Below are 23,865 nucleotides of genomic sequence, written 5' to 3' on the forward strand. Positions count from 1 at the left end.
TTATTACTGTTATGCTTTATAGTCTCACTTTCTTTATATGATTCCTAACCATGATTTAAATTCCTTTTTATTGGGGTGCGCATCCAACTCTTGGTTTCAACTCAGGTCATGATCTCATGGGTCATGAGACTGAACCCTGCATTGGGCTCCATGCTCAATGGGGAGTCTGCTTGGGATTCTCTCTCCCTTCTCCCCTCCCTCTTGCACACTGTCTCAAATAAATAAATAAATCTTTAAAAAAATTCCTTTTTACTAGCCTAGGTTCACATGTCTATACATTTTTATTTTAAGTTGACTCCAAGACTTTTGTGAGAAGTTGGGGCACAGATTATTTGGAAATCATACTAATGAAATTTGGTTCTGTTTGGGTTGTGGAGAGGTTGTTAACTTCAGAGTAGAGTCATGAGATGGCTATGTTTCTTGCCACATAGATGAGGGAGGAGAGACCACCCGTCAAGACAGAATAAGAGAGAGAGAAAGAGAACAAGAGTGAGAGAAGATACAAGTAGGCATGCAGGAAAACAAAGAGGCAAAGTGGAGAATGTTGCACTAAAGTGGGCTTTCAATATTCATGGTTATTTTTCATTTCTCCTCCAGAGATGTATCAGGTGCTTAGAAGGAAGTGTGCTAAGCGCTGAATGTCAGACACAGAGCTCCCTCTTAGTGTTTACACCGTCACTGAGGGATCATCATTTAAAACCCTCTTGAACTGAACCAGGTTTAATATTGCTGATCCAGGATGTCTTTTCTTTTTTTTCCAGACTGGTTTTCAATGGGTCTTTGGGCTTTATTTCTGATCTATGTTGTGGGATTCCACTTTTCACCCGCGGGTCTAATTAAAGCCCTGGTGGCCTCTCCTGGTCTTCACTAAGCCCTAGGTATTTACCGTACACCCCAAAGCCAGGGATAAGTCAGTATCCGACCTGCACCCGATGGTTTATCGCACTGAGGTCAAAGACGAGTCATGAGACGGAGATAAGCACTTGATATTGGCAGCTGGCTCTGCATGCAAGCTCGCAATTTAGAGTGAAAACCCAGCTGCCCATCCCCTTGAGCTCTTCCACATTTTAACAATGGCTGTGTACTGGCCGGGGAAGGGAGGCCTGTGCAGAAAGGAAGAATGGAAGAGAGAAAATCACCCAATCTACATTACGAAAATTAGAGCTTTGTTACTTCTCTTCACTACATATCCTAATATGTTGATCTGGAGAGATTTCCTTCACTGTGTGACTGTAAATGAATTCCATGAGATCCACAAAATAGCCTGAAGAGTGATTACAATGTACAGCAAAACAACATCACACATACACATATACACATACACGTTCTCTTAGTGGTGAAATTTTCTTCCAAGTCAATGAAATTTGGTCCTATTTAGAAGTCATATTTTAGCCCACTCTCACATCTAAGGATGCAACATAAATATTTCTTTGGAAAGCTGAAAGGAAAGACAATCAACTAAATGTTTCTATTTTATAGAACTGAATACAATTAGAATGCTTATATATACACACAATAGCAAGCAGGACTAACCATTTGGTTTAATTACACATTCTAGATTTTTTTTAAAAATGTGCTTTAACTCCCAATTGGCATTCTGAAATCTGAAAGTAAACTTCCTGTGATGGTGAATGGAAGGCATTCCAGAATTTGAAGAAGCCTTTCTTGAGGTCTCATCAGTGATCACAAAGAATGCGTTTGCTCAGTGAACACAATTCTACATTAATTTAGATGAAGACTGTCCAAGGAATGATTTACTGAAATTCAGTGTGCCTGGGTACAGTGGGCTTTGTGTTGGAAGTAGATGTACGTATAGTATGTATAATGAATTAGGTGAGATATTCTATTTACAGGCAACATCATTGCACTTTCTTTTGTCTTTGGGAATGCTCTAATCCATTCACAAGAATGTTCAGAATCACGTTCTGCAAATTCTAATGCTTGAGCAGTGCAGGGTGGGGGCGCAGAGTGAGGGGTAGAGGGACTTTCATCTAAGCAAAAATCTTCTCACTGAATTTTGTTCATATCAACCCTGGTTATAGGGCAATTGGTAAAGGTTTTCTTTCAAATGTTCTCATCATGGCTCAGAGAGATGGCAAAGACGAGGCATGTAAAAGCCAGTAAGGGACCACAGAAGAGCTCATTGATAACTGGATGTTTCTAATTATAAAGATGATATTCATAAGTCTAAAAAGCAGAACATCTCAGCCAAGCATTCTAAAATTTGAAGTTCTAAAATTGAGCATGCCAACAGCAGAAAGGGGTTTTATGACCATCTCTATCACCACCACCATCATCACTATCATCGTTCCCATGCAGTCTTTTTTTATGTGCCAGGCATCAAGTTCAGCATTTTACTCTAATAGGTAATTTAATCCTCACACATACCCTCTAAGGGAGATATTATTATTATTCCTCTTTTATAGGCAAACAAACGAAGTCTTAGAGCAGCTAGCTAGATACCACTAAAGTCCAAATTCTGCCATTCTCCAGCTATCTGCCACGATAGAGACAGCAACCCTAAGTGTTCTTGATCTAGGCATTCTTTTTAAGAGAACACATTTCAAGTCTGAAGCGTGCAATCCACATTTGCTAGACGGAAGGGCAACCCTCTTCCAACGTGGAGTATGAAAGAGCTATCTGAATGTGATTTAAAGATCCTTTTACTGTTCCCTGCCTAGTGAAGAAGCAGCTATTTTTATCTTATCATGACTCCTGCTTTCCAAATTTGTAAAGTGGTGCAGAGACACACCAGGACACAAAATAAAAAGCTCTCTCTTTTCACCCGCCCTTTGTTAACTACAGTAAATGGTAGAGCCGATTTTCCCAGCGAGACATCAGAATGGCAGAACAACACGGAGGTTGTGACATGGATTCTGCAGCAGGACTGCCTAGATTCTTCCAGATCCTGGCTGTACCACTTGCTACCTGTGTGACTCAAGGCAGTCACTTAATGTGACTATACCTCAATTTAATTGTCTGTAGGACGGTGATAAAAAAAATATATCCTACTTCACAGGGTGGTGGTGAAGATTAAATGAGATGGTACATGTAACACACTTAGAACTATGTGATAAATGTTAACTTGTATTATCTGACTATGATGATCCCCACTTACTCACTACTAAACTGTCCCCTGGAGGTCATTGCTGGGCTTTTGCTGGCTCTAAAATGATTGGCTTCTAACTCTGTCTTCCCATGATAGTAAACTCCTTAATGGTGGAGGCCGTTTATTATCTCTTTATACTTCCTGGTGCCTGGCACAATTACCTTTCTATGGGTAAGAACTCCATACTGTATCACTGCATTAAAAAAGTGTGGGTGACAGAAAAGACCTTTTATTTTGTACCTTGGTCTATCTTTACACGAGTTTTACAAATTTCAAAAGCTGGAGTCATGACAATATAAAACTAGCTGCTGTACTCGACTGATGAAGCAGATGGAAAAGGATCTTCAAATCACATTAAAGCATCTCTTACATACTTTGCATTACCTGAAGGGAGGGTGTTGCTTTAAGCCAGTTAATGTTTGCTGCTGGTTAGTGCCTTGTATTTTTTCATCTTTTCTTTTCTCCTTCTCCTTCTTCTTTGAGAAGGAGAGGGAAAGAGGGAGGGTGGAGTAGAGGGAGAGAGAGAATCTTAAGCAGGCTCCACACCCAGCGCAGAGACGATGCAGGGCTTGATCTCATGACCCCGAGATCATGACCTGAGCTGAAATCAAGAGTTGGATGCTTAACCCACCGAGCCACCCAGGTGCCCTGTATTTTCTTGTTTATCTTAAAAAGAACACCAAGTCAAGAACACTTAATGTTACTGACCTTTCACTGGCAATGAATCCAACTGGATGGAGAGCAGAATTTGGGCATAACTGTGTGAGTCCTCAGGGATATGACTGAAGTTAGGTAAGAAGGTAGTGTGGCACAGAGGGGTGCTGTTCTTGGCCAAATCTTTTGATTAAATATCTATTATAAACCCAAGAAAGGACAAAGTATAACTTCTGTAGCAACCACACAGATTAATTTGGTGTTGGTAATGTTAACCTGAAAAACAAGTGCCTGGTACTAGCTTTGCAGACTGAGATGTGTGGGGAGAGAGTGTCATGTTGGTGATGGGGTCTGTCGTCTCTGAAAGTCACATGATCAATAAGGTCATATCAAGCCATCCATCTAGAGGGGTTGATGGAAATAAAACAGCATTTGGAAAGTATTCCACTGGTCAGCAGCAGCAGAAAATAATTGTCATCTCGGTAAATACCTAAGCTTTCTTCCAAGGGGCTCGAAGGTTTTATTTATTTATTTATTTATTTATTTATTTATTTATTTATTTTTAAAGGTTTTATTTATTTATTTGACAGAGAGAGTGAGAGAGCACAAGCAGGGGAAACAGCAGAGGGAGAGGGAGAAGCAGGCTCCCCGCCGAGCAGGGAGCCTGACACGGGGCTCGATCCTAGGACCCTGGGATCACAACCTGAGCCGAAGGCGTTCGAACGCCCAACCATCTGAGCCACCCAGGTGCCCCACGAAGGTTCTATTTATACCCAGATAATGTAGAAATCTCAAAGCTTTCTGCTGTAAACATTCACCCCTAGGCTCATGCTAAAATAGCACTTGGTCTTAAAGAAAAAAACTGTGCTCTTGGAAGCCACATGGTTAGAGCTACTCTTGTTTAACACTCATTATTTGCCAAGAGGGACATCACTGTTGGTGCGTATCAGTTACCTAGGAATCAAGCCTTATAGACATCGCACAACGATAACTCTAACATTAAGGAACTACAGGATATTAAAGCTGAACTTGATATATACGCCATGAAGGAGAGAGAGGGACTATTTCTTAAAGACATATACATACCATGTTGCAAACCTGTACTGTGCACTAGGTATGTATGGGTAACTTACATATATGTCATATAGGTTTATATACATTACATCCGTGCTGTATACTACATAATCCATCCTTACAGCTCCTCAGTCAAAACTCTCAATGTGTCACTCTTGATACCTCTTCTCTTCTTTTGATGCCTCCCTTCTCCTGCACCTCACAATGGGTTCACCAGCAAATACGATCAACCTGATATCACAATATACCTGCAATCTGACTGCATGTCACTACCTCTGCTGCCACCACTCCAGTCCCATCTGCCATCTTCTCTCACCTGGACTGTTGCACTGGCTTTATAACTGGTATCCCTGCTTCCGCTCTTGCCTCACAAAAGCCTATTCTCAATTACGTTCCAGAGTGATCCTCTGATGGCATAAGGTGGGTCATGGCACTCCTCAGCTGAAAACCTTCTAATGGCTTCCATCTCACTCCATGATCTGTCCCACCTAATACCTCTTCGGCTTCATCTCTTGCTCTTCTGCATGCTTCATTCTGTTTTGTGTTTTATGTAAATAGAAGCACAGATTAGTTATTTTTTGTGTGTCTGGCTCCTTTCTTTCAACATTACGGTACTTAAGAGATAGTGGTATTATCTCAGGGTTAGAGAAACAGACTAATAGCACAAAAGGGAAGGGCTGAAATTGTGCCCACGCATACGTGAAAGAGATGAAAAGATACATGAAAAAAAATGAAAAGAGATGAAAGATACATGAAAAGAGAGGGCCTAGAATTGGCGTACATAAACAAGAGTTGGCATGGGAGATCAGTGAGTAAATAACCCATCTCTTCAATAACAAACACTGGAATGAATAGTTATCCCTATGGAAAGAAATGAACTTGTATCTCCATTTTCTATCATAAATAAAATCAATTGCAGGTGGATACAAGACTCAAAGGCAAACAGAAAACTTAAACTTGAAGAAGAAAATACAGGAGAAAAGCATTACAACTCTCAGTGGGGAGGATTTCTTTAAGAAGATGACAAATACCCAAGCAAAGGAAATACATGCTAAATTTAAGTACATTATAATTAAGAATTTCTATTCAATTAATAGACCATAAAAGGTAAAAGATGGCCACAAATAGGGAGAAGATATTTGCAGTACATATGACTGGCAAGGGATTAATATTCAGAATATAAAGAAAGCCCCACAAATCAATGAAAAAAAAAGAAAAAAAAATGCAGGCATTTCAAAAGAAAATATATATGAATGAAAATATCCCTAATCCCATTAATAATCTGGAGATGCTAATTAAGGACACAATGAGATGGCATTTATGCCTACCAGATGAACAAAAATTGAAATGTCTGACAAAGATGATTATTGCCAGAATGTGGCAAACCAAACACTTCTTGAGCTATTAGTAGGTATATAAATTGGTTCCACCACTTTGGAAAAGAATGTGACATCACCTTGTAAAGAAAAATAAGCATATTCTTATCACCCAACAGTTTGGCTCCCAGGCCTGTACCCTAGACTCTTTCTTATCTGACCTTAGAAACATGTGAAAAATATTCTTAGAATGTTTGTAATAGCAAGAGAATAGAAACACCACTACTACCATTGACTGGAGGATGGATGAAAAAACTACAATATATTAATAAACTGGAGCAGGGCACAAAAGAATACCTAATCTGTGCTTCCATTTAAATAAAATGTGTCAGCATATTAAGAGGAGCAGTGAAAATAAAATACAGTTATATGCATCAATAATGGGTGACTGTTAAACACAATATTGAGGAAAAAAGCAAGTCACCAAAGCATGCACACAGCATAATTCTGTTCATAAAATGTCCCAAAACATGTGAAGTAAAATAAAATTTTGTTTAGAAATGCATAAAGATTCTGGTAAAAACATCCAACAAAGTAAAGGAATGATGAACGCAAAATTCAGGATAGTAGTTACCTCGGGTGGGGGGGGGGTGGAGTGGGGTACAAAAGGGTTAGGCAGGGGCACCTGGGGAACTTCAGAGGTTTGGCTAATATTCTCTTTCTTAAGAAGGGTTGAAGGGTACACGGATTATTTGATTATTATTTAAATTATACTATATATTCTTTTATGCCTATGATATATTTAATAAAAATATAGCACCCATGAGTTCTATTACTGTGTTTTCCAATATGGTAGTCCCCGGACATGCATGGTTATTTGAAATCAAATTATTTAAAGTTAAATAAGATTAAACATTCAATTTCTTAGTCATACTGCCACGGTTCAAATGCTCAGTAGCCATATGTGGCTGCTGGCTACCATATTGGACATTGCAGAACATTGGGCAGCACTGTTCTAGAACATTTTTACCTCCTCGGCATTAGATACTGTTTTTATCCACTTTTTATAAAATCAGGCAATTCAATGACTTTCTGCAAAAAAAGTCTCCATAATTCTGTCAATAACAGCAGTAGGAGATGAAACAAAGATTTACTTCCTATGGATTTTGTTGATCCTCTTGGTTAAAGAAAATTCCATTAACAAATTTGTCAGACTTCACATTCCAGTTCACTTAACTCATCAAATGCCAGCATGAGCCTGTTTACTATTCTGCTTCAGGAAGTCAAAGACAGTTTCCATGCAGCTTCTTGTACCACCAAGGTTGTGAGCAGAATTTCATCTGCCAAAAAAATTTCATTGTGTGAAGATTTCCAAAGCTACATATCCTCCAAGGTAGAATTCGTAAGTGGAAAAGGGCCTTCTAGAATGAGAAGGTACCATAGAGAAAAGAGAAGATCTCTGCTTTCCTCCCACCTATTTTCCAGGGCCTTCCCCAAAGCAGATGTTGCTAATCCGAGAGGCTCAGATTCTAGCACTGTAGTGCGTGTTTTACCCTGTGTGTTAGAGGGTCAAATCCATGGGTGTTATTCTGTTTCCCTTGCCTTCATGGAGCAGAATCTGGCCTTGGGTTCTGGTGTCCTTTTCTTATTTTCTGTCTCACACACACTTGGATGTTCTAAACCCTGGCGTCATATTCCTAATACAGATTCTATAAGGGTGGTAAAAATTTGAAAGTGGGGTATGGAATTAGGGGACGGATAAGCTCTCCCTGTGCACTTGGGTCTAAGCTGTGGATTCTTATCCAGTTGCCTAGAAAGCTCTGCATTGCAGTTTTAGGCACAAGCTCACTGAAAGAAAAAAAAAAGGTGCCTTTCTTCCCTTGCCATTGTCCATTGTGGGCGCAGTGACTTTGGGGGCTTCAAAGAGAAGAGAGGGGCTGAACCAAAATCAGATTCAGGTCATGCTTTCTCCTTTGCTCAAAATTCCACTTAAAGCCCCGATATCACCCCCAGAGATCCTAGGTGAGGATTCGTGGTTCAGAGTTGAACGGGGAGTTAGAAAAAAGAAGCAGTCATAAGGCTGCTGTCAGCTGTAGTCCAGCTCTGCTGGGAGCCAACATCCCTCCTTAAATGGGTGTTTCCTTCACCTTATGGGTGGTTGTCATCCCATCAACATCAGAGGTTGTACAGTAGGAGGCAAGTTACCTTCTGTCCTCGCTCAGGGCACTCAGGACATGCCTGTCCATCCTGGCGATGTTACATCTCAAAGCCATGAATGTTTGCCTGGTCTGCAGTCCTGAATCCCTGAAGAGAAAAGGCATCTTTTAAAACACCATTTTAATAGTCAAAATGTACTTCTAAAAAAGACATTTCATCTGATTGCTCTGCTAACACTGATGGTGGACCCCAAAGTAATAAGTGCCCCTAAATTCATCACAGATATTCATAGCAGTAACACGAATTATCATAAAATAATTTCCCATTTACCAATCAAAGTAATCATAATTCCAGACTCAGCAAAGAGGTCTACTTCCTTCTCTTCTACTAATAAGTCTAAGTTTGGGTCCCCCCCCAATTATTCATTTTCTATTTATTCATTCATTTGTTTATTTGAGGGCATTCATTTTCTAAGTCACTGGTTTCAAATCTATGCATTGTGGGCACTCAGGAATTCTAGGTCCTTTGCAAAAGGACTGTTTAATCCCTCTGCTCACCAAATATAGGCTGCCTAATTAATAAAAATAGGTCTTCCTATATATGGGCCTTGGGCTTCTGATATATGGACTATTTTCAAATGTCTGCAGGTGTTGTGATTAATAAAATACAAAATCATTTAAAACTGTGTTTGAAACTATAGTTATTTTGCCCTTGTATAAACTATTTTCTCAACCAACTAGCGCTAGAAACGTGGGTAAAATTATACGACGACTTGGAGATTTTTCTGATGGTATAAAGAGGTCTTCAGACTCCTAGTGTTAGGAAACTCTGGTCTAAGTCACGCAGAGTTGGGTCCTCTCTCACCGTGAATTAATGTCTGCCAACAGATTTTCCAAATCCTTGAGCAACGAGACGCACTGCTAATCAGTAACTGTTGAATACTGCTGGAGCACAAGCTGGGACAGAGACCCGGGATGTTACCAAAGGGAAACGAACAAAACCCTCTCACAAACAAAGAAAAAGCCCTTTTGCTTATTCAAAGTGATTGTTCCCTTCCTCTTTTTGCAAAATCCTATAAAGCCACAATTTCTTTCCAAATGTAAGGAAATAATAGCACCTAGAGGGAACGTGGAGGAAAAGTCCAGGGTTCCCAGGCATCTAGCCATCCAGGTTCACCCAAGCATTCCCTTGTCCTGCTTTTGTCTTCCACGGTGTTCCTGGATGGAGGCAGTGCCCAGCACCCTCACCTTTCAAACAATCTCTGCTTCTTCTCAGGCTCCTCGTATGCCTGGGATTCTGCTGGAGGAAGATGAGTGGCCAGCTAGGATTCCTGCTAGGGCTGTGCGTGCAACGTGCCAAGTGTCTCTGCAGTTCGCTTAAATAGCCAACATTATCTCTTCTTCAAGTCAGCTGCAACTCAGTTGGGGGGCAGCGTGGGGCTGAAAACTGGAGATGCACCTGGGCTCCATTCCCAAGGTCAACAGATTCAAGATGTGATGACGAATTCACTTTCATTGAATTTTTTTTTTTTACAAATTCACTGGAAAAACAGTTGAAAGTATTATATGATATGTATCTTTTGCTTAAAGTTCGAACAGCAGGGACACACAATTCTCCAAAAATAAATCCTTTTGTAACAAGCTCCTTTAGCTCAGTTCCGTGTCCACACTCGGCACCTCACATTTTGGTTCATTAGTTTGCAAAATGCATGTTCTTGGTAACAACTGGGAGCGGCGAGGGTGAATCAGAGAATCTTCGTGGCTGGATGAAACAAAGAAACAACGAAAATCCTGCGCCCCTGATGCGAAATCAGCAGCATCAGCTTCCTGTGGAAAAAAACACATCTTGATACGGGGCTGGGGAGACTGTGAGATGTGGAAGGAGAGTACAGGGGGAAAGAATCAAACTTCATCACCTTCTAATGCCTACATTGGTTCTTGTGGGCATTTTAGAAGGCTAGTTTATTATACTACCAAATTGGCATAATGATGGCCAGCTTCAGCACAAAGCACACACTCCGCACATAATAACTACCCAATAAATATTTATTAACGCCATCTGACCAATTGGAGACCAATTTAGAAGACTGCTCCTGTCTTCTTTGCCAATTTGCCGCTACTTGATTTCAGCTCTCAGAATTCCTTTACCTAGGCTCAAGACCAAGATTATAGCTGGAATTACTATAAAACTTGCTCGTTTTGCCCTAGTATTATGCTCAAAGAATACTATCTTTTCTGGGGGAAATACACCACAAATAGCTGTGCCTGTTTTTTCCTCATGTTTCTAATATTATTTTTTAAAACATTAATTGTAAGGAATATAAAAAACTGTCTTCATTTAAAAATTACTTTATCATGTGCATTTCCTCTGAAGTAGTTCAAAAATAAGGCTGCATTTTTAACCTACACTTCATGTTTTTTAAAAGACTTCATTTATTTATTTGAGAGAGAGAGACAGAGTTAGAGAGCAAGAGTGAGAGAGAGCTTAAGCCGGAAGGAGAGGGAGAAGCAGACTCCCCACTGAGCAGGGAGCCCAACGTCAGGCTCTATCCCAGGACCCTGGGATCGGAACCTGAGCCGAAGGCAGCGCTTAACCGACTGAGCCACCCAGGCACCCCTTACCTACACTTCATAATGATATTTTACCACCTATGGTGGTAAAAGGAGGGCCACACACTCTCCTGGAAGCTGGCAGTCTTATTCAATGCCTTTACTGGAGGCATCTTAGTTCTTCCTTGTTTAGGTTTAGGGAAGTCTAGTCCTAAAAGACTAATAAATCAACACTCAGTACAAATCTGAAAATATTGGGAAAAGCCTCTCATTTCCTCTTCCCAACTTTTATTTTTTTTTTATTTTTATTTTTTTTTAAATGATTTTTTATTATATTATGTTAGTCACCATACAGTACATCCCCGGTTTCCGATGTAAGGCTCGATGATTCATTAGTTGTGTATAACACCCAGTGCACCATGCAATACGTGCCCTCCTTACTACCCATCACCGGTCTATCCCATTCCCCCACCCCCCTCCCCTCTGAAGTCCTCAGTTTGTTTCTCATAGTCCATAGTCTCTCATGTTTCATTCCCCCTTCTGATTCTTCCCAACTTTTAAATTCAGCTTTGCGATAAGTGTAAATTGCTCATTGGTTGTTCTTAAACTTTTGAATGCATCCGAATCCCTGGGAAAGCTTGTTAAGATACAGATTCCTGTGCCCACCCCCAGAGATCTGATTTAGAAGGGGTTGCCTGAGCATCGGGATTCCTAACAAGCTCCCAGGTGATGCCGAGGCTGCCGTTCTGCAGACCACACTTTGAGGAGCACTATTCTAATGACCTGGATGAGTTAATGAAGCCATTTAAAATGCCTGACATCCTCCTAGAGGATTCTGTATGGGTGCAAGTAATCCTGCCTAATAAGTGAAGATGGATGGCCATACTTGGGCATCGTAAGACTTCAGCTCTGGCTATACCAGAAATAGTATGCTTTGAGACCAGCTCCGGTATGACAAATGTGTTATCATATAGCTGATCACCATGACTCATGCCTACTGATTCTGCTGTTAATGCAGCCTGAGAAGTATGCGTACCTCAGGGGGAAAGCCTGTCTCTCTACTTTGAGAAATACTGGGTCAAACGAAATTTGAGGTCATTGCAGTAAAACTGTGGAAAAGGGAGAAAGCACCCAAGTAGATCCAGTTACCTTCTATGATGGCAGTTTAAAATACCACGGCCCAAGGGCATGGGTGAATTTGTCCCCTGGGAAGCAGAGGGGTTGACGGAAAACCAGTATGGATGTATTTTCAATGAATTCACACCAGTTCTTCTGCACACTTGAATTCTCTAGGCGCTTATCATACAGGACAGGAGGCTCTCAACAAATTGGGAGGCGTGATTCAAAGGAGAAGAGGTATCCTTGAGAGTCGTTGAGATGCGTTCATATCCTCTGGAGTCCTCATGCTCTTAATGCTCCATTTATTTGCTGTGCTGTCTATAAGACCAAGAGAAAGCATATTCTCTGAGAAAAATACTAAAATTCAGTTCAAGGTATGGAGTCTCCCTCTGTTTGGCTTATCTCACTCAGCATAATACCCCAGATCCATCTGTGTTATCACAAATGGCAAGATTTTATTCTTTTTATGATTTTATTCTTTGGCAACTACCAGTTTGTTCTCTGTATTTATGAGCCCGTAATAGTCCACTGTATATGTATACCACATCTTCTTTATTCGTCTATCGATGGATGCTTCCGTTGCTTCCATATCTTGGCTACTGTAAATAATGCTGCCACAAACATAGGGCTGCATATGTCTTTCTGAATTATTGTTTTTGTTTCCTTTGGGTAACCGCCTAGCAGTGGAACAACTGGATCATATGGTATTCCTATTTTTAGTTTTCTGAGGAACCTCTATACCGCTTTCCACAGTGGCAGCACCAATTTACATTCCCAGAAACAGTGCACGAAATTTCTCTTTTCTCCACATCCTTGCCAACAAATTTGTTATCTCTTGCCTTTTCGGTACTAGCCATTCTGACAGGTGTGAGGTGATAACTCATCGTGATTTTGATTTGCATTTCCCCGATGGTGAGTGACGTTCAGCATCTTTTCATGCCATATGATTTCACTTACATGTGGAATTCAAAAAACAAAACAAATGAACAAACAAACAACAACAAAAAGAGAGGAACAGGCTTGTAAATACTGAGAACAAACTGGTGGTTGCCAAAGGGAAGGGGGGTGGGAAGATGGGCAAAACAGGGGAAGGAGATTAAGAGGTACAAACTCCCAGTTATAAAATAAATAAGTCATGGGGCCAAAAAGTACAGCATAGGGAATACAGTCAATAATACTGTAATACACTAATTGCAGTGAGCGTTTTGTAACGTACGTAATGTTGAATCACTTTGTTGTACAAATTTAATATCACATGTCAACTATACTTCGATTAAAAATTGGGGGAAAAAGGTATTGAGAACTTCTGGATCTGGCTAAGGTGGAGTAAACACACTTCGCCCTATCCTCCCACATATTACAACTAAAACCCCTGGACGGAATACGTACAGTAACATCTGAGGATGGCAAGTAAGCACGTGGAAGTATATTCAACATCATTTGTCACTAGGGAAATGCAAATGAGAACTGCAATAAGATATGACTACACAGCTATCAGAGTGGCTTATCCAGTGACCTGATAACAGCAGGTGCTGGTGAGGAAGCAGAGCAAGTGGAGCTCTCATACATTCCTGATGGCAACTCGAAATGGGACAGTCATTCTAGAAAACAGCTTAACAGTTTAAGGTAAACGAAACCCAAATAATCTAACATTCCTATGTGATATCCAAAAGAAATGGAAGCTTACATTCACACACAAAGCTGTACATGAATTTTTATAGAAACCTTAAAGTGAAAAAAAGATGTTTTTCAACAGATAAATGAATTAACAAATTGCAATCCAGGGGCACCTGGGTGGCTCAGTCGGTGAAGTGTCTGCCTTTGGCTCAGGTCATGATCCCAGGGTCCTGGAGGAGCCTCGCATCAGGCTCCCTGCTCAGCGGGGTGTCTGCTTCTCCCTCTCCCTTTCCCTCTCCCCCTCCCCTCACTCGTGTTCTCTCTCTCACTCGCTCACTCTCTCTTGCTCTCGAATAAATAAATAAAAATTTGAAAAAAACCCAAATTGTGATCCATACAATGGAATGCTACTCAGTAATAGAAAGAAGTAGACTAAGGACATATGAGCAAGATAGATGAATCTCAAATACATTGTGCCAAATGAGAGAAACCAGTCTAAGAAGTTGCATACTGCATAATGCCATTTATAAGACATTCTGAAAGAGCAAAACTATAAAGTGGTTAGTGGCTCGTCAGGGAAAAGGTGGGTAAGGGGTTGACCATAAAGGAACAGCATGAGGGAATTTAGGGGAATTTTTTGTGCTTTTACCCAGAGTGTGGTCGTGGTTACATGACGCGATGTGTTTGTCAAAATCATAGAACTTGACACCAAAACGAAAGTGAATTTTACTGTATCCACTAAAGCTGAACATACACATATTGTAGGACCCAGCCATTCTATTTTTTAGTTTACATCCCAAAGAAATGCACACGTTGCTTCACTAACACACATGCATGAAAATGTAGTCATACTATTCTCAACAGTCCAAATCTAAAAACTACCCAAATGTCCATCATAATAGAATGGACAAACTGTGGGATGTCAGTACAATGGAATCTACGTGGGGATCGATGAACAGCAACTCCACATAATGCTGAATTTTAAGGAGCTAAATGTAAAAGTGTACATATTAAATGATTTCATTTATATGAAATTCAAAAGCAGGCAGAAGCTAATTAAGGCGCTAGAAGTCAGCACAGCGTTTACTCTCGGTGGCCTGATGAGTGAAAGGGGAAAGAGAGATCCCGCTGGGGTGCTGGTAATATTCTATTTTTGATCTGGGTCCTGTCGATACGGGTGTGTTCAGTTTGGGAAAATTTATCAAACCATAACCTTATGTAATTTTAGCATGCTTTATGTATCTTATACTTCATTATAATGTGAATATGTATAGATTTTTCTAGGGAGAGTTTCCACAGCTTTCAGCAGTTTTGCAAAGGACTTCCTGCCTCAAACCTAATTGCAACCATTGAACTGGAGAACAAAGAGCAGATCTCAAATGGCATGAGGATTGTGGCTTGACCAGTAAACTTTTTTCTGGATTTTTCTACATTGAACGAGTCATTCTTCTTGTACTTAAGGGAGTTGGTGGTCACATGACATTCCCCACCCCTGGCTACCTTTAAGAAAGCTGTTCTGTATTTTCCCGGGACTGTAGGGTTTCCCAGCGCTAGGCACATTCGCTGCTAAAGCTGGCAAAGTGCTGCACAGACCAGACCAGAAGTGGAAGGGACCCCTGTTCTGCTTCTTTTTAGAAGAGAACAAATCTTCCAAGTCATGTGTCATTGGAGTTCTTGGCCTTTTGGAATCACCTGCTCCCACAGAAGCACCCAGATGTGTTTCACGGGGAAACAGAATAGAATTTCCAACAGTTCCCATATTTGAAGAAAACTAATGTGGGTCAGGGCAGCATTTAGAATTTCCCAGTGTTCTGAGGGTGAGGGCTGTCACTGCAGCTGGCCTTTAACCAACCCTCTGCAGGATTCCTCCTTTTGTCTTCTGTGCTAGGTGCAGGGGCCTGGTGCCCTGTGGCACCTCAGCTGCTGCACTGTCAGGACATGTGATTGAATGAATGTCTTTCAGAGCCCTTGCTGGTGGATCAAATTTAGCCCAGGCAATTGCGTGTTTCCAGACAATGAGTTCCCTAAAGCCCAGGGAGAAGGCACATATGGCCTAGTAGCCCTTGACAGTTTTCAGTGTAAGATGATGTTTTTCTTTTATACTTGGTGAACACCACTTAAAAATATTTAGTATAATGTAATCAAGGAGGTATCTTTTATAGGAGGTATGTTTGTCTTATGTAATAGTCACGCTTTTTGCACTTGTGATTAACAAACAGCCTCAGCATGGACTAGAGGAACAGAGGAAGTGGCTGGATTCTCCAAACATTGTAGAAACTCATAATGCAGGCTAGTGGACAGGATGTTTTACTTTCTAACCTGGTTTTAAACCCCCTCCAAAGGAACACATCTACACATCTATTTTTGTTAGGTAATACAGGGTCCTACTCTAGCTTCTAGAAAAGCCACTGTGCTTGGTATAAGAGCTTGAAAAGGGGAAGGGAGAGAGACAGGGAAGGAGAGAGAAGAGACAGCAAGAGAGAGAAAGAAAGAAAGGAAATGCTCTTGATAACAAGTTTATTGAATGCTGAGTACTTAATGAAATTTCTGACCATATATATATATAGAGAGAGGTAGATATATGACCATATATGTCTATGTCTATATCTATATTTATATCTATATTATCATTACACATGTATACATGATATTTATGTATATGTGTACATTATATACTTATTCAATCGTCTCAACAAACTTTGAGTGTATTATCTGTTTTATAGAAAGAATCTGAGGTTGAGAGAGATGAGTAATTTGCCTTAAGCATGCACAGGAGACAGAAGAGAAAGGATTTGAACCCCATTCTTCTTGATGCCTAGTGATACCTCAGGGGTGTTATGACCACTGTGGGCCTGGGAAATAAAACAGTCCATTTTTACGAAGGAGGACTCAAGCTGGAGGTTCTCAGGATAAGTTTGTTTCAGATCATCCAAGAAAACTATGAAAAAAAAAAACATTTTAAAGGCAGAAGTCTCTGAGCCTTTAGGTTCAGAGCAATGAAGAATGCCACGTATTTGAGGGAAGAAGAAATAAAGCAGCATGAGGGAAATTCAAGGTCTGCCCAGGGTAATTGTGAGGGGGAAAATGGATGCTCAGATCGCCAGGGGTGAGAGAAGTTCTTGAACCCTAGATGAGGCATGTTGGCTCACGTGACCCCAAATTCTACCGCAGCATCAAGGGAGGTGACTGAAACCCAAATGAAGCCTTTTTTATCATCTGTTCATGGCACGATACACTTTGTGTCCTGAGTTTCAACTCCTTGAAATGACAGACTTCTCTAAGATTAGCCAAATTAGTGCTGAGTAAATCCCCCATATGTGGATTGACCTCAGACAAAATAGCTCAGATTGTTTCGGAACACTCTGCTACATTTCTCCTCCATTTTCAATGCATTTGTCATTACTTTCTGTCCTTGAGGTGATTGCATAAACACAGTTATCTCAGCTCTAAGGCAAGCGGAGAGACTGATATTACTGCATTTGCCTTATAATCTTAGAAACGGGTCATTTAGCTGGCCCTGCTTTCCAACACTGTCTTCGTGCTAACACCAAATTATTATCAATCCAGTGTATTTCCCAGGTGCATTGGTTCTGAAGAATTGAAACTGTTTTCTGGATTCTTGATTAATCCTTCCAATATGTGCCAGAGGGACCTGCTGTCACGTGTCAGGCCCATTTTACAGATGGGGGATTTGAGCAGCTTAATAAAGGACATGCCGGTCACATCCTCAAAGGCATGAGAGTCCAGCCCAACCGTGACCCTGGACCTGCTGGTTCCCAGCTATTGCTCTCCTTATTACCGAATGTGGCTTCTCTAGTTTTTACTCTGGTGCTGGTCTTCAGCTGGTTACTAGGCAACTTGAGCTATCAGCTTGGGTGCAAAACACCAGAGCATCAAAGTCCTAGAAAAAGGAGGCAAGTCTTCTCATTGTATGCGTATGAAACTGAGGCTAGCATCATGCCATGCCAGGCAGCACTGGTTAGGAAAAAACAAGAAGCTTTCAAGGGCAACCAAACACTACATCTGATGGATCGGGTTAATTTTAGGCTGCTAATTATTACAGGTGTCTTAGAGCACAGAAGAGGGAAAACTAAAGCACAGCGCTTACCCTACAGAGCTCCAGCTTCGGCGCTCAAATCAATACTTGTACCACAGGAAAAGATGGTGTAAGGGGGATGCTGAGGGGTCAAAACAGAAGAGAGAAATCATCCAATAACCAGGGCGACTTGATCTTACCTTCTCTGAGCTGGCATGGTGATTTCAAAACAGGAAAGCAAAAATGTAAAGGTGGAGAGAGCAGATTACCCCAGCTACTTATTTCCAACCCATAAAAAAGAATTCCTCCTAAGAGTGAGAAGAGGAAAACAGGCTCTGTGTAGTCATCTATCATTCTCAAGGCGTGGGTCCACGTGGGCCTGGGGGTGTGAAGTGGGTTTTGTTCTGGGGGACAGAGAAGGGTGTGAGATGTGCTCCTGGGCTTCTCAAACAATAGCAGAGCAGCACGCCTCCCACACAGTCCTGAGACGTGGCGAGGGGAGTGGTGCACTGAGCCTCCAGCCGCCCAGCAGGCATGAGATCTATCGCTGGGAGCGTGTTCACCCCTCGCTGTGTAATGGGGGGAATTTTGACCAGACCCGAAAGTAAGAAGTTCACATTTTCTTAGTTTTTAAAAAGGTCGCTGCTCTTACTAAAAATGGTGTGGGTTGCTCTATCCTTGAGAGGTACTTCACACCCTGCCCTGCATGCTCCCTTCCCCCACCTGCCACCAACCACCTGGCTGTCAGATCTTGTCCCTTCAAAACCCTCTGACTCCACGGCAGTTCTGCTCAGGGAGGCGCTCTGACCCAGCCATAGCATCCTGATGGGACAGACAGTAGGAGGGTTCACACAGGAAGTATAGCTCTAAGGTAAACACTAGCCAACAGCTCATGCTCTCTCAGGGAAGAGATGTCACTGTTTTCATTTCTTGAGAGTTCTAGCTAATGCAATACACTTTAAAAAGAGAAGAATTTATATAAATATTGGAAGAAAGTTATATTATCCTGACGTGCACATGATATAACAGTTTCTTAGAAAACCTAGTAGGTGCAATTAAAAAGTAAATTATTGGATTACAAGTAAAATAATTGAGTAACATACCAGTTACCAGGAAAAATACCTTAAAAATCAATTCATTTACTAGTAGAAACCAGATGGAAATGGAATTGGGCGGGGGGGGGGAATCACACACACATCCTATTAACAATGGAGACAAAAACTACAGAATAGATAGGAAAAAATTTAACAAAGAAAGTGTAAGATCTATTTGAGAGCTATAAATGTTATTGAGGGACACAAAACAAGACCCAAATAAATATAAAGATACATCATGCTCCTAGATAGAAAGCCTTAATATAATAAATATGTTAATCCTTTTTAAATAAATATATAAATTTCATGTAATTTCTACCAGAAACACAATGGACTTTCTTTTTAAATTGAAAATAATGACTTAAGAAAATATAAGAAAACAAAGCATGCAAAATTGCCAACAATGGTTTTGAAAAGGTAGAAAATAAGGAGGGATTTATCATCTCTGCTATTAAAATTAAAAGCTACTGTGTTCCTGAATCTTTGTCGCAGCGTCTGTTTCTGGGGAACCCAACATAACACAGTTATGATCAGTCTGTCACTAAACCATATATTGATGGGGATGTCAGAATTCAATTTCAACAATGAGGTTTTTATCCAGATAAAGAAGCATAAAAAGGAAGTGGGTTTAAGGTTTCTAAAGCTGCACGTTATGGCCAGTTGGGTCTCAGATGGGCTATGGGTCCAGAAAGCAGTCCTCATGATCCCTTTCCCATTGTCTTATGCCTTTGGGCTTTGCTTTTTAAACATTCACCTTTGTGACCTGGTCCTCTTTCTTGGCTGGGTCATTTGACTTGTTTCTCATCCAGCACAATTCCTTTCTGTTTTACTTGTAATTCTGTTACTTGGCATCCCTCCCAGTGCTTTGTTCTGGCTTGGCCACCTTTATGCTCCACTTGGCTTTGGCCCAAAATCCAGCACTTTTTCTCCCTTGCTCCATCCTTGCAGGCAGTTCCAGAATTCCAGATTTAGTCATAGAGTCATTTGCAATTATCCTACTCCCTCCCCAGAGAACACCGCCTCCAGTGGATTATGACAAGTGGCTAGACTCTGAATGATCTGGAGTCTGGGGCCATGTCTTATTTATCAGCCAGGCGTTGAGACTGTAGTTGTATTAGTTTGCTAGGGCTTCCGTAACAAAATACCACTCTAAGTGGCTTAAACAACAGAAATTTATTTTCCCACAGTTCTGAAAGCCAGAAGTCCAAGATCAAGGTGTCAGCAGGGTTGGTTTCTTCTGAGGCCCTCTGTTCTTGGCTTGTAGATGGTCATCTTCTCCCTGTGTCTCCACATTGTCTTTCCTTCATGCATGTCAGTGTCCTAATCTCCTCTTCTTATAAGGACACCAGTCATTTCGGACTATGGCCAACCCCAATGATCTCATTCAACCTGAATTCCTTAATTACCTCTTTAAAAACCCTGTCCCCAACATAGTCACATTCGGAGGTACTACGGGGTAGGAGTTCACCATATGAATTTTGTGGGGACACAGTTCAGCTCCTAACAATTGTCAAGCTATCTGGGTTCAAATATATATTCACCTCTTCCTAGCTGAGGGACTTTGAGCAAGTTCTTTCATTTCTTTGGGCCTCAGTTACCTTATCCATAAAATGAAGAAAGTAAGTGTCTGCCTCATAGGACTGTGTGAAGATTAAATAAAATAATACATGTAAAGTGTCTGATTCACAGTAAACACCCAGTAAAGGTTAGCTCTTGGTATCTTTGAGGCCCCAGCACCATCATTGAATTCAATATGAATACACATGAAATTTCGTTTACATAAAAATATGCAAATGTGAGGTTTTTAATTCAGTTGCCCATTTGCCCAACAAGTATTTATTGAGCACATATCAAAAAGAGTAGATTCTCATTATTTGCGGCAATGGTGTTCTATAAAGTCACCATGAATACTGACTTAGCAAATATTGAAACATCACTCCTAGGGAAAATACAGGGTTAGGTTCCTGAGAGTTTATGATCACAACATTTTTGTTAACTGACCAATATATAACTTTGTCTTATGTATATTTCTATTTCAATATATATTGTTGGTTTGTTCATACTGAACTCAGGCCAACATCATTATAACTCATGCCTGAAGAAAGTTTATCGAATATGTGTATTTTCTCCATAAAGCACATCACAGCTTTCTTGTGTTTAGCAATACTAGACAACACCTCAGCATTATACTTGGAAGCCATTTTAAACCATGAAATCACCAAGAAAAAGCACAACAATTTTAAGCAATTTTAAGAACGTGGCACTAAGTTGGTTGGGAAACGTATGCTTATTTACAGTGTGAGAGCTAAAAACCAAGAAGGTGAAACTTTGTCTTATTTGACCTCAGTTGGAAGCATGCATGCACTTTGGGAGACTAAAAATTTTTTGTTGCCTTTCACATGCCCAAAAATGACCATGAACGCTCTGCAGGTATTGATTTTGGGGTTACAAATAAATTTTAATGAATTTGCAAATATGGAATCTGCAAATAATGAGGATTAACTGTAGGTTGGGCACTATATTAGGTTCGAGCGCACTACTGTGTAACAGCGGACAGAATGTCAGGGTGGCAAAAGAGGGGTTAATGAATGACCTGCTGACTTAAGGAGTTTGCAGGAATGTTCAGGTTCCTTGATGCCTCTGGGAAGGAAGAGGATTCCAAGCATCTGCCTCCCGAAGAAGCTCTACCATCACTCCATTCACTGAATGATGAGGATCTTTTTCCAGAGGGTACCACAATCAGGGTAAGACCTTACTGCAGTCCAAGCCGAGCTATGTGCTGTGTCAGCCTTTCCTGGTGTGTCCTGTGTCTCCTGGGAAATGCTTGTACTTGACTGACATGGGGCTTGCATTCTCCCTCTTATTTAAACAGTTCCCGGCTGCAACACTTGCCCTCTCCAGTGTCGCTGTGGCTGACCTCCTTTCAGTGCTCTCTGCAATGCCAACAGCCCACATTCTGCAAGGAGGCAGCAGGGAGGCAGTGGACACATCTCTGATCTGGGATTTACATGGCTTTTTTCTACTCCCCACTTTGTTCTACACCCCACTTTGTTCTACTGCCACTGAGCTTTAAAACAGGGATTCTAAACTTTCGCTATGTATGAGAACCACCAGGGGTGGGTACTTTGAAAAAAAAAAAAAAACATAACGCCAGTCTCCATCCCTAACCAATCAGATGGGCTCTGGAGGTGGCGCACAGGCAGCCCTATTTTCTAAAGCTCCCAGATAGATTTAGTGTGCAGCCAGAGTGGAGAACCACTACTTTGATCTCCCAGTCTCATTTTCCTCATATGTTGCAAAAGATGTTGGTATCCGATGAGTCCCAAGAAAATATGCTCTGAGCTACAATCCTAAATTCTATTTCAAACCTACCAGGGTACTTCCCCATCCAGTCTTTTCTTCCACTGATGTAGCTACTATAGGAAATATGTTGATTAACATAATTTCTTTCCCATAGCATGTTTATAGCATCATTGATGTCTGTCTTGCTATCTATAAGTTTGGAAGGAAGAAAAGGGATTTTCCCCCTCCATACAAACAAAAAATGAAAGAGACAAAAATATAACTCAGTGTTTACTAAATGGAAAGAAAAGCATCATAATCCTTCACATGCTAGCTGAACATGAACGCTCTATGGCATGAATTTCAATGCCACCTCATGTCTCAAATCCCATCCCTTGGGCCCTTAGGTCCGAGCATCATTGCTGCAACTGGAATGAGCAGGACAGACAAGGAGTTCGGCCAAACCATTTGTTTTTTCTGTTTGTTTTTGAAAAAGAACATGTCTGGAACTCTGAAAAATAGTTCAGATCAGAATCTACGAAGTAAGCCTAGAATAGATTTGAGTGGGCAGATGAGCAGAGCAGAGGCCACAAGGCTCTCCCCACAGGCCAAATGCTGAGTGGAGTAACAGGAACATTTTGGCAGAGTTCTCCTCAAATGAGACACGAAAATTCCATGCTTGAGTTACTTAACAAAACCCTCATTGGATGATATGTATGTAGTAAGTCCTCTGAAGGTAAAACTGAGTGCTAAGAATAATTTAGATAGACTGATTAGCGGTGGGCTAAAAGACTCTTTCTAGCTGTTTGATAAATGGAGTTTTAAAAAGTTATCCCCTGCTAATATGATAGGTCTGGGCACTCAGTTCATGATACCGCATGGAGGATAAGATATGTACTTGACCTCCACCAGCCAAAATACAATGTTTTTCAAAACTACCAACAGTGAAGAGAAAAGATGATAGAAGGAAACTCTGACCAAAGTCTGAATTTTGGGTCTGGGAATTTCCAGAATGTACCAAAAGTTTGGCGGGACTGACGTGGAAAGTAGCCAGCAGTTATTAGAATTCACATGCAGGGCAAGTGACACTCGGTGACATTAAGAACTACACATGATCAGATCTCAGAGGGGGAAAAAATGAAGGCTAGATAGAGGGTGCTGTCCATGGTGGAAAGAAGCAAACAGAATGCTTCTACACAGGGTATGAATCAGAAATCATGGCGTCGGGAAGCAGAAATGAGGAAGCTGGGCTCAAAGATTGACTCCAAAGGTTGAAGGACTCTGAGAATCTAAAGTGAGACAGGAAGTTACTCAGGATTCCAGCAACAAAAACAGAGTGGTTCGTAAGGAAAGATCTGGGGATTAGGGCTTCCTAATAGAGTGACCAACTGTCCTGGTTGGTCTGGGACTCTTGGTTTTAGCGCTCAAAATCCTGTACCAGGGCAACCTCTCAGACCTGGGAATACAGATACAGCAAATCACCCTATGGCTGTATAATCCTGAGCCATGACCAGGCATTTTCTGAGTAAAAGGAGGCCTATTCTAAAGAAGATTACAAAAGGATACAGCTTATTTGAGAGAGAATGTCAGAGAAGGGCTAGGGAATCAAGAATGCTCCTTGACACCACCATACCTGGCCATGGGATCTTCTAAATGTCCTTTTATCTTTGGAGACTTCAGTTTCTTTATGTGCAAAATGATTTGGTATTAGAGCAATGACTTTCAATCATTTTTATTTTCCTCTTATAAAAGCAGCAGACTCCATTCTCCAAATGAAATCTTACCCATAAAGGAATATATACACGAGAGAAAGTAGAGCCGCGGGGTTGGAGGCAGGTGGGGAGACCTATAACCCTGA

General features: G+C 41.0%; 1 long non-coding RNA gene across 1 annotated transcript in view; it reads right to left on the minus strand.

The window, feature by feature from the left end:
* The window catches only part of LOC123002228 (uncharacterized), a 237,538-nt gene that overhangs the window by 203,522 nt on the left and 10,151 nt on the right, over positions 1-23,865 (minus strand). Inside the window, exons 3-5 of the long non-coding RNA XR_006411918.3 lie at positions 12,009-12,296; positions 9,558-10,136; positions 8,359-8,457 (exon numbers count right to left, since the gene is read on the minus strand). This is a non-coding gene — a long non-coding RNA (uncharacterized LOC123002228). The remainder of the gene's footprint in view (positions 1-8,358; positions 8,458-9,557; positions 10,137-12,008; positions 12,297-23,865) is intronic.

The sequence above is a fragment of the Ursus arctos genome, chromosome X (assembly GCF_023065955.2).
Source record: "Ursus arctos isolate Adak ecotype North America chromosome X, UrsArc2.0, whole genome shotgun sequence".
In the NCBI taxonomy this organism is placed as follows: Eukaryota; Metazoa; Chordata; class Mammalia; order Carnivora; family Ursidae; genus Ursus; species Ursus arctos.